Source organism: Lissotriton helveticus, chromosome 4_1 (genome assembly GCF_964261635.1).
Source record: "Lissotriton helveticus chromosome 4_1, aLisHel1.1, whole genome shotgun sequence".
Taxonomy (NCBI): domain Eukaryota; kingdom Metazoa; phylum Chordata; class Amphibia; order Caudata; family Salamandridae; genus Lissotriton; species Lissotriton helveticus.
Genome location: NC_136063.1, coordinates 1,819,546,611 through 1,819,557,999, shown reverse-complemented (window position 1 = coordinate 1,819,557,999; position 11,389 = coordinate 1,819,546,611). Strand labels below are relative to the sequence as shown.

Below are 11,389 nucleotides of genomic sequence, written 5' to 3'. Positions count from 1 at the left end.
GTGCTGCCCCTATGATACCCTTTATTTTAGATTAATTTATGGGCATGGTTGGCCAAATGAGGTATATCACAAGTCATCAGATGCAGTGTTTGACAGTACGGAGGTTTTTCGGTATGTGTGTCACCTCCTCCCCATTCCAGCACTCAGAGTCGTCACGTATTGTCGGGAAACAGTAGCGCAACCCGAGAGCATTAGGGCCCGACAGAATTTCTCCTTTCATCACAACGCACAAATGCCGCCCAATGGATATCTTGGACGCGAGAGAAGAGGCGGGATCTGCGTCTGTGAACGCCCAATGGAAACAACGGTTCGACTTTTTTGATTGTGACGTCAAGAGCCATCGATTAAACAGGTATCCGTTTCCTTGAGAGCCTGGAGGCAGCAGGGCGGGGAGGCTCGGGTCAGCAGCCCTCCAGAGCCGCAGCGGCTAGGCAGGCGCCCTCAGACACGCACTCCGAGGAGCTGGAGGTAGGAAGCTGCACTGGTGGGATGCTGCCGGGGTGGAAACGACGGGAGGGGGCGCGGCAAAGGAGCGAGCCCGCTAGCTTTTCTGTGCGTGGTCGGTACGCAGCACGTGTGACCTGCTGACCTCAGGAGTCGGGGGTCACAGCTGTGTCTGTGAGGTCATTGGGGCTGGGTCTTCCGGTGCTGTACGTAGACTCCAAGGGCGCTGCCTGGCTCGGTCCCCACAGGGGCGTGGGCTACTCATTCACAGCCCTGGCTCAGTGTACCCTTCCCCGGGGATGTCCGGTCCGCTCGGGCGTCTGCTGCAGGCGGGCGAGAGTGCAGTCGGCTCCACCTCCCGCACAGGCGGTGGGCACCCGTCCTGCTACTCCCCTGGCACGGAAGTGCCTTTTTGGTGTTTTGATTTGTCATCGCACGGAGTCGTGGCTACCGAGACAGCTACAAAGAACTCCGACCGCACCCACATCCTTGGACCCCCGAGGCATCGGGCAGTGCGGTGACAAAGCAGGCCAACCCGGGGAACGCATGGCGGTGGCATACGGTGGCCGCTCTGCAGAGCGTGTCCCCTATACCAACCACCCAGGTACTTATCAGTGCTAGAGAGACGAGCTTCCTCCCTAGTATAGCAAAGGTGGCGATGTTACCAGGGCTCGTCAAGGCCTCCGACTTACAGTGCGCCTTATAGGTGTGTCTGAGGGACAATCACCCACCCGACAGTCAAGGCAGGAAGCGTTTAAAGCCACCCAGACATCACCCGCTGTGCAAGACACTCCCACCCCCTAAAAACATTTTCAAGAAGAAAGGTGATAAGGGATGTTACAATGGGCTCCAGGTGAAGTACCGGGGCAAGGGAGGCGCAGTGCCTAATATAGGGGAAAACCATCTCGCCTTGCGTGAACTTCTCACACATCAGCGGTGAATGACAAATAGTAAAGCGAGCAGAGGTGGTCGAATCCGTGCAGCTCAACTATGAGCATAACCTACAAATGTTTCTGAAGCTCATTAAAATACCCTATCTAGTAGGAAACCCCTTTTAACTGTTTTTGATTCCTGGATATTTGTTTATGCCTCTAGAGACAGCCAATTAAAATGTAACTGTGCATTGCAGGTTGTACCGGAAGCAGACTGTCTTGTGGCCCAATTAAAATGCAACCGTATATGACAACTTATACCGGAAGCAGACTTGAGTTCAATTGATAGCGTTATACGATTGTCTGCGAGGCCGATGGAACCAAAGTCCGCCACCCGTAAGGGAGGTCTTTCAAAGGCTATCGCGATATGAGGCTGGCTACGTCCATCATATTCTGTCTTTGTGAGGACCAAGAGAGTAGGCAGAAAAAGAAAATACTCCCCACTTTGAGCTGTTTGGCAGCAAATGACTGAGCAAAGCAAGCGCTCCAGACCATTCCTACTAATGGGAATTGAGCCCTAAAATAAAATTTGAGAGAAATAGTGCAAATGGTACTTTTACAGCATGATTTTGAAAGAATGTGGTCGAAAACGGCATATTTAGTATTGCTGATTTATTACATTCTTTTCATTTACTACTTTCATTTTTCTCTGCTTTTTTCCATTATTTATTTGCATACCTTCTTTCTTCTGTCCAGTTTTCTGTTCTATTTCTTTTTAGCTTTTTGTCCGCTTTAATTTTTTTTTTAATTATTACATTATTTGCATGTTCCTTCCTTTTTTTTGGTTATAATATTCTTGTCCTTATTCTCATTCCAACGTTTTTTTTTTTTATTCATTCCATTATTTAATGCTTCAATTTTTTTCTGTTTTCTTGCGTGTTCTTCTTTCCAGCTTGCCCTTCTTTTATTTTTCTTCCTTCCCTCGTTGCTTTCTTTCCCTTTTACTATATTTTGCACCTTGTTCATCTTCCTTTTATTTTCTTTTTTCCTTATTTGCATTCTACCTAGCCTCCTTCCTTTACGCTCTCTCGCTTTGTTTGCATCTAACCCATCTTTGTCATTTGTATAATTTGCCTTAATATCAATCAATCATAACATTTGTAAAGCGCGCTACTCACCCGTAAGGGTCTCAAGGTGCTGTTAACTTTCTTGGATTCTGTGGCAACCTTTGGCCCCACACCCCTAATGTGGTATGGGAATTTATTCTTGCAGTTTTTAGGTCGAGGCAGCGCATGCAATACTGAGGCCCCACCCATATTTTTAATTGGCTTGTGTCCTTGTCCTTCCTAAATGCTAGCTTCCGAGTCTTTATTAGGTTTGTTAATCCCTCCTTGGTACAACCTTGTCTTCATTTGTAATCTCCCATGCGGACTGGTCTTTTTACTGGCATTGTTACATGGGCTGCTTTATAAGTAGGGCTCCTGGTTTTATGGTATTTCTTTTTTTGCCATTTCCGTCTGTATTTATCTAATATTTATGTTCGGGCATGTTATCTGTATTTATCCACATTAATTTTTGCCACAAGTAAAAAACGATGCTACAGCTAGTGTTTTTCCACATTTATTAAAATTGACACTGCACACATGCTCGGTTGTTATTGGTCAACACAATACATTCATCTGAAATTTTGCTATTGTACTACTGGGACATGTGCATTTCTAGTGACTTTGAGGACCTATTGAGAATCTTTCTGGTTTGTTAATGAAATGAAGACCACTGAAAACCCATTCAGTATTTGCTGATGATACTGGAATGGCCAAAACATTCAAGAAAGATTACACAGTGTTAGCCATTCTTGCTTCTGAGACTGCCAGCCATAAGTCATTGCACTGATGTTTTTTGTGTGGAATATTGTGCATGAAATATTTGTTGAATTCTTCTTCAACAACATTCATTATGTCATCAGAAGCTCCAACCAACATTAACACATCTTTGTAATCATTGAAATCCTGACTAAACTAAACTTTCTTGAATGGATCCAGCATGGTAACCCGTTTCCAAAAAGAGCTGTAACTCATTTTCCCGGTTATGTTACGACCTTGGACAGCATCCCACTTGTTTTCAGTGCATCTTTAAAAATAATCATCTCTTTATTTAGGGCATTTTTTTTGTGGTAACATTTGCAATAGACTGGTGGTCATTGGGTCCTACATAAAGTCTTGCTCCAATGACCAAGCCATGTCAACAAATATGGCTGAATATATTTGGTGGACATGTGTTTCTTTTGACTCCAGCTTATTCTGAATGTTGATGATACCAGTGGGAGTTTTAACAATGAAATGCAACTTCACATAGGAAGATTGGTGGTTTGCACCATTGGGGCAGAGTTGTTTTCGTAGGTGATCAATTTTGGATCTAGTGGTTTCTTCATTGTTTACAAAAGTAAGGAAGTAGTGCCATATTTCCAACAGTCTTGCTGCTCTCTCATACCAGCTGAACCATCGGATCACAACAACCACCCTTGGATATCTCATTTTACGTCTACATTTCTTGAGAATAAATGTGTTAAGTTTTGTGCATACTTTAAGACTGCTCCAGTCTTTATAACAAAATCATGCATGTCCCGGTTCTCAGGCTGAGACAGAGCATAGGAAACAGCAGCATGTATAAGATGACCTGCATCTTGTATATGAATTCAATTAGGCTCTGAGCATCGCTTAAATCATTTACTGCCATTGTCATATAGGATGCAGAATCAGAACATACTGCAACAAGGTCATGCCATGATGTACCCAACTTTTGAAGCCCATTGTATACAATTAAGGCAATTTTAGCAGAATTATACTTCTTAGATTCAGTGATATCAACTAAGGCTGAGCGGCGACCTTTTTCTTCATCATCACTGTAATATGTGACCAATGTTCCAATGGCTGGATCACCATGCACCTCTTTGTTTTGCCAATTGTTTGAGATAGGGACATTAGCTACAGCGTGACATTTTTCCAAGCTGGGCTTCAAACACTTCAGGGAGATATTTTTCATATGGCTGGATTTCCACATTGTCCTTGCTGCGGGCACAGCTGCCTAATCAGCTCTCCAATTGGACCATCAGTCTGGTGAAGTGGAACACCACCTTCACACAGAACTTTCACAACCTGGTGCAGGATATTTGCAGCCTCTTCAGTATTTTGCACGAGTTGTGAATTCCTCCGTGGTCATTTGCTCCGTATGGGCCTTCTTTACAACTGGAGAAGAAAGTCTCTCATGGGTTTTACTCCTCAGTTGGGCTTTGATATTATCTGTTGCCCTGTTTTCAATGTCAACACTTGTTCGACATGACTTGCAGGTGAACATTTTCATTGCTTTAAGGGATACGGCTTCAAAATCTGCGTACTCCTGTACGTAATCAATGTCCTTGCGTTTGCGACCCATCTCTATAAATGTAAGGATTCAGCAATTAAGCAGTCATTGGTTTGATGTTTTAAAATACTGTATGTGACCAGGACAAAACACTAAGCCATTATCTGCACTGCGGAATTGGATACAGATATGTAGGAATTTTTACCCAAAGACATTGAAAGCCGCCAATGTTTCTCGTTGATCTTAGCTTGTACATTTTTAGTTGCAAATTTTATTTATTTATTTTAGGAGTTTTATATAGCGCTGGCTAGACCCGTAGGTATTGGAGTGCTTTACATAAGGGAGAACGTGGACAGTACACAGGATACATACATCAATGTCCTCCACTCAAAATGCAGTGGAGCAAGGGAAAGATCACAGTTAAACATAGCAACGCGGAGAGGGGGATAGGGAATAAGGCAGACAGTAATAGGAAGGAGAGTTCAAAGTCTAGTAGACCGGCCTAAACAAGGGAGGACCCGAGGTTAGTCTATCCCACCGGGCCCGAACATAGGCAGTCCAATATGAAACGAGTGAGGAACCCACAGGAGGTTTTATGTCCAGGCTCCGTAAAGCAGCGGGACGGATACACTCTGCCGAAAACAAGCATACCACTGCGAGGGCCATCAGAAGGGGTGACATGGCTGCCTCTCACCCACCATCACTGACCAACAGGGAGCAGACGAGAAGCAGAGGGGGAGAAAGAGTGGTTCATTGCAGTCCAATGCTGGGAGCAGACCAAGCCACAGAAATCAAATAACAGGAATGGGACAAGCTGCAAGAGGTGCTCCTGTGGAAAAAAACACCTCCCCACTCAAAGATGGAGGGCTCAGTCAGTTATCGCCAGACCCAAGAATGATTTCTTCTTTATCAAAATAGGTCCACTCCTTTCAAGATAACCAATTCGGTTTCATGTTTTTGAGGAGCAGAGAGAAGCCAGCTCGGTACAATTGAAGATGGCAATAATATGTGTGTGTGTGTGTGTATGTATATGTATATGTATATGTGTGTGTGTGTGTGTGTGTATATGTATATATGTGTATATGTATATATATATATATATATATATATATATATATATATTTTACACCAATGGTTCCTTAGTTGATATATTCACACAAACACTCAATGAGCTGATTTGTAGAGATCCGTTAATCACCAGAGAGGGTGTCCAGGCACTTGTGGGGTACGAGAGACTCCTTCAAATAGCCAGAGCTTAAGATAATATTGAAATTCCAGAACAGATGGGCCGGTCTTGAGTTGGAGGACAATGTCTTTGCTGTGAGATAGAAGAAGTATCCCCCGCTCGTTCTTCTGCTGATGCAGGGAGTGTGGGCAATGGTGACGTGCTCCGTAATCTGACCTCCGCAATCTTTTTTGATATTGGTAATCTATCAGTCAAATCACAAAAATAAATGATGCACAAGGGCATCATGGCCAAATTATGAAAAAGAATAACTTTTGAAATTAGCCCCTTAGAGCAGAAATACTCACAGCGGTGGTTGCCTTATTGTTCGGCTTCCCTCGGAGTAAAAAAAGCTTTATCTGAGGTTTCAAATTCTAGTTTTTCCAGTGGGGAGACAGTTTGACAAAGTGTTTTTTTTTTTTTTTTTTTGTGTTTTTTTTCTAACTTGTTTTATGATGTGCTTTGCTTTGAAGAGTTACCCTCACCTTAGGCGTACACCATACTGACTTAAAGCTAGGCGTTTTATCGACCTGATAAGGATGAAAGGCTGAGTGGGCCCACCAGATTCAAAACTGTGACCATGAGGTCGCACACAGTTGCACTGACTCAATATTAGTCCACTCAGCTGCTCGACGGAGGGGTCAGTATGACACAGTTCACTCTATGGTCAGGTGTGGAGTCATATAGTGACAACCTCTCTTTTAAAGAGTGTGCTAATAATTACATGGAAGTACAAAGGTAAACCTCAAGGAAGTATTGAACCCTAAACTTAACAGGCTTACCTTAATTAGTGTTAAACATACAGTGACGTCAGGACCTTGCAGCAGCAGGCTAGTCGGAGTGCAACACACTGAAAGCAAGACACACAAAGTGAACACTGACCCCTCGCATATAGTGCAGACTGACCTCCTACAAACTCCATATGTCACATGTTACACCAGTATAAGTTTCAGCATGGTCCTCCGTCCCGCACACAGCGCAAAACTAGGACGAGGTGCAAACCACAAACACAACGACCACATGTGCATGACAGAAGCTAGCAGACTGCATACACGCAAACACGCATGTAAGCACCATGAACAGTAAACACCATAAGGGCATTAAACGCAGATGAGTTAATATGGGTGAGAATCTATTACAGACATTTAGATCAAAACATACCTCCCCCATGTAAAATGGAAGGGTGTCACATCGACTTATTTTCAGTATTATAAATAAGCTGCTGTTGTGTTACAACAATATTGAAAACACACCTCACTATCCCAGATTAATAGATATAAACACATTTAGAATTTGGAGGAGTGTTACTGTGCTCTCTTATGACCTGGCCAAAGAGAGCATGAAAAGCTGAAACACATGCTTATTCCATATTAAAAAGAAATTAAATAAAAACTGTAGCTAAGCACTCTTTTTAAGAAATATTCACGGTCATTAGGGCAAGACTGCAGAACAGAGCTGGCTCTATCAGGGGACCCATGAAAGATTAAAGTAAGGCAACATTTCAAATTACTGTTTAGCTGTAGGGTAACAGCCAGCAGACTGGGGGGGTGGCACAGCATGCATAGGGGGAGTTGCAGCAGGGACGGCTTCCGGAAAAGAGTGAAGACCTGCAGCACAGTGAGATAGAGGGGTAGGGTTGCAGGAGGCTGGTAGATGTACAGCTTCTGGAGCAGCTCTTGGTGCAGCCCACGACAGAGAGGGTATATCTGATGCGTACTGAACTAAGTAGGGGCGGGGTGCCAGCAAGAACGCAAGCTGCCTCCCCTTCTTTAGAATGCAGGTTTTGAGACTTCCCGATTTACAGCCGAGATTTTTTTTGTATGAATTAATCAACGCATCAGCTCGGTCGTCTCGGCTAGTTTTAACACCCTAAGGATCATTAAAAAGATTCTTCTGTTTATCCCTATGACCACCAGAAAAACAGTTGTCTCTTTATTGATCTTATCGAAATTGGATTACTGCAATGGTCTTCTTGCCAAACTTCAAAAACAACATATGAAGAAACTCCAGAGTGTACAGAATGCTGCAGCCAGGCTTGTTTTCGACTTGCCTAAATTGTAAATGTAAATTGATACTTGTATAGCGCACTACTCACCCGCAAGGGTCTCAAGGCGCTTCTACGAATACCGCTGTGGAACCCATCCTGGCTTTCCCTGTGAGGTGTCCACTCCTGGGCACACCCAAGGTGGAGGCCAGGCATCCTTAGCGTTGTGGGGGCCGTTGTGGAGATTAAGCAAGCTATTACCCAGAGTTGCACTCCATGATTGGAATAGGCACCGAGGCGAGAATTATCAGGTCCGTGGAATTTTTGAGCCCAAGACCCGCCGAGGCGGGGAATTGAACCCTGGTCCCGGGCTAGACCTCTGCATCAGGGTCTGCCACTCTAACCATTGAGCCACACTTCTCCACCCAGTTTCATTTACCATCCAGGAATTGCATTGGCTGAAGGTTGCAAAACACATCAAATTTAAGACATTATGCCTTACTTTCAAAGCCCTGCACAATGAAGGCTCTTGCTATTTAAAAAAATCTGTTTCATGGTATGTCCCTAATCGAGAACTTCGCTCTAAAAATGCCATGACAATGCCCTGCTCCAGGTACAAGAGACAAAAACGGGTAGGCAGTTTTACCACCGAAGCCCCTGCCCTGTGGAACAGTTTACCTATAAACATCAAAGCAGCTCCAACATTGTTGGATTTCAGGAAGCTAATAAAAACCTGGCTTTTTAATTCTTAGATGCATAATCACTCTTCCCCACCAATTACCCTCACCTGACTGCCACTCAAACAGCGCCAAGACACCTATGGGTATTCGAGCGCTTTAGAAACATTTTTAACATAACATAAAGATATTGTACATTGATAAATGCTCTTCAATCACATTGATTAGTTGGAGATTGGGGTGGTAAGGCTGATTTCCTTGGTTTAGCATTTTACACTGACTGAAGAAATAATGGAATGTCCATAGTGTTTGCTCCTAGACTACAGTAACGTGTTTTAAATTAACAATCCATTTCAGAATGGTCAGCAAACTGAATTAATGTTATAGATTCATTTTAGTGTAAAGATGACATCTGCGAATCAACTGGTGCTGTTATTGTCCTATCTTTATGTATACCGAACAGCTTGCGATGCAATGAAGAAGTTTGCTTTTGCAAAAGCTGAACAACCCTCATGAAAGAAGGATATGCTTCCACTGGTTCTGTCTCTGCCTCCTTTCCTTGCCTGGCTTAAGCGTCCAAGTTATGGACTTCGAAACGTAATGCCCTACAGCTTGTGAAAGGTACTACTGCAGTTGCACAAAAAACATTAATGGCATGTAAATAATCGACTTTAATATGCGCCCTTGGTCGAGATACAATTATGAGCTGCAACTATACACAACTATTACCTTGTGCAACATCCCTGGCTTTTGCACACAACCTGGGTAAGGACACCCTCCCAACATTCACTACACAAACGCCCCCAAAACACATGTGTAACTGCACAAACGCCACCATTGATTCTACACGGACCTGTACAGTTACATCGAGGGACCTGTAAGGAACAGAGGGAATGACAAACTAAACTGGCAGGTTAAAACACACCCATCCCAAAGTGAAAAGAACACCACATACCCCCCCCCCCCCCACATGAGGAAGGTGGACAGAGGGTAGGATTTCGGACTCTGGTGCTGCCAGTTCATACCTGCAGATCGTGAATTCCGGCGGGCCGGGGCAGCAACAAATGCAGACTGTGGCGTCACGGAGCTGTCTTTCTGGAATCACGGTGGCCCGGTGGTGATCGAAGTGTAGGTAAAAAGGAGGAAATAGTGAGTCTTAAAAATAAAGGGCAAACTTTATGAGGGTGGCCCCGAAGTGTTGCTTCGATCTGACCAGGATTGGTTCAGGGGTACGGCAGTAGGTCACTTTATGACCCTGATTGGAATGATTAGAAGGGACTTCCAGCACCTGAAAGAGGGGTGTGGCGAGTTAACTCTGGATTTGAGCACAGCAGGGTGGCAACATTTGCTAGTACTTTGCTGTTTCTAAATATAAATACAAAGGAAAATAGTTCTCTATCTGCATTTATATGAAAAAGTCAGTTTAAACGGAAAACCGGGAGCCCTAATTATGTCAGTGAGCACTATTTTATTTAATGCTTTCCCCCTATGCCACCCACTACCTCACAGCCCACTTTAACTACAGCGCCTTATTTATTTTTAGCGGCACGGTCCGCATTTAGCGTCCACCCTTATTTATATTGTTTACTAGCGCCCATGTGGCGCTTTCACATTCATAGATGCCATGTCCCTTACTTAACACAAACCTCGTCTAAAGAAAGGTACGCACTTTTATCCCAAAAAAATCAGTTTGTCGACTTGACAAACATAAGCTTTTTTTGTCAAAGCGCCTATGTTGTGCTTTCATGTGCTTTCACTGTAATGTCAGACACTCCCCTTTCTTTAGATGCTGCGTGTTTAAAGAAAGGGGTGCGGCCTTCGTGAAATCGCCGAATGGGCGCTATAAAAAAATATTTGCAATGCAATAGGCCTCGCATTTCCGAGAGTTTAAGCTATTACATTGCTAATAGCTTAAACTCTCGTTAATGTGAGACCTATTGCACTGCAAATGCTTCTTATCATTTTCTGCTTCCGTTTTGCCCAACCTGGCAGCCATAGATGAAAATTAGGAAATGCCAGGAAACAATTGTCTGCTGCTGTGGCACTCCCCCTTATTGGGATGCCCTTGCTGACCTTGAAGGTTTGGCAGATACTGCCACCAAGTCAGAAGCTACACTGTCCCTTAAACCACTTTGAGTGTCACCTGGCATTTGACTGCCTCTCATAGACGGGCCCAAATTGTACCTGCTTGTCCTCAGATTTGTTTCCTGCCTGTTCGGCATCGAATTTTCTATATCTGGCAGAGTGCTTGGCTTTAACTTTGACCGCCCACTAAGCTGTTGTGTACGTACAGGCACATGCATCATCGTGTGTGTTAGCGATTCCTTATTAGCGATTTTTAGAGAATCGCAAATAAGGAATCGCAAAATGGGATGCATCATCAAATTCGCATAATTTATGCGAATCGGTAAAAATCGCAATTTCTAACGAAACGCATAAATTATGCGAATTCTTAATAGCGAATTCGCATATTGCATTATCGCAAATTGCGATAACGCACACATGATGCATCTCAATGAAGGTGCTGCCAGTGAGCCTGGAAAACAATTAAGTACATCTGATTCTCCATTTGAAATGCCTCAGAGTGTACTGGCAGTTGGAGCTGTGGCTGTTGGAGGTGGAGGAGCCTGTCTTTTTGTTCCACTGCAATGGATCCTGTGAATGCTTCTGAGGATAGTAACACTAGGAAAAGAAAGGTCAAATTCAGTGACCTAGAGTTGGAGATTCTAATAGAGGAGGTCACAGCTAGGCAAGATCAACTATTTGCCAAAATGTCCCTCAAAGTGCCAGAAGGAGTGAAAAGGAAGCTGTGGCTGGCAATCCAAGC

General features: G+C 43.9%; 1 protein-coding gene across 1 annotated transcript in view; it reads left to right on the top strand.

Annotated features, from left to right (window-relative positions):
- The first annotated feature begins 324 nt into the window (after positions 1–324).
- Positions 325–11,389, top strand: part of ZDHHC9 (zDHHC palmitoyltransferase 9) — a 301,663-nt gene continuing 290,598 nt past the window's right edge. The window contains exon 1 of the mRNA XM_078688445.1: positions 325–468. The gene's annotated coding sequence lies outside the window, so the exon portion shown is untranslated. The remainder of the gene's footprint in view (positions 469–11,389) is intronic.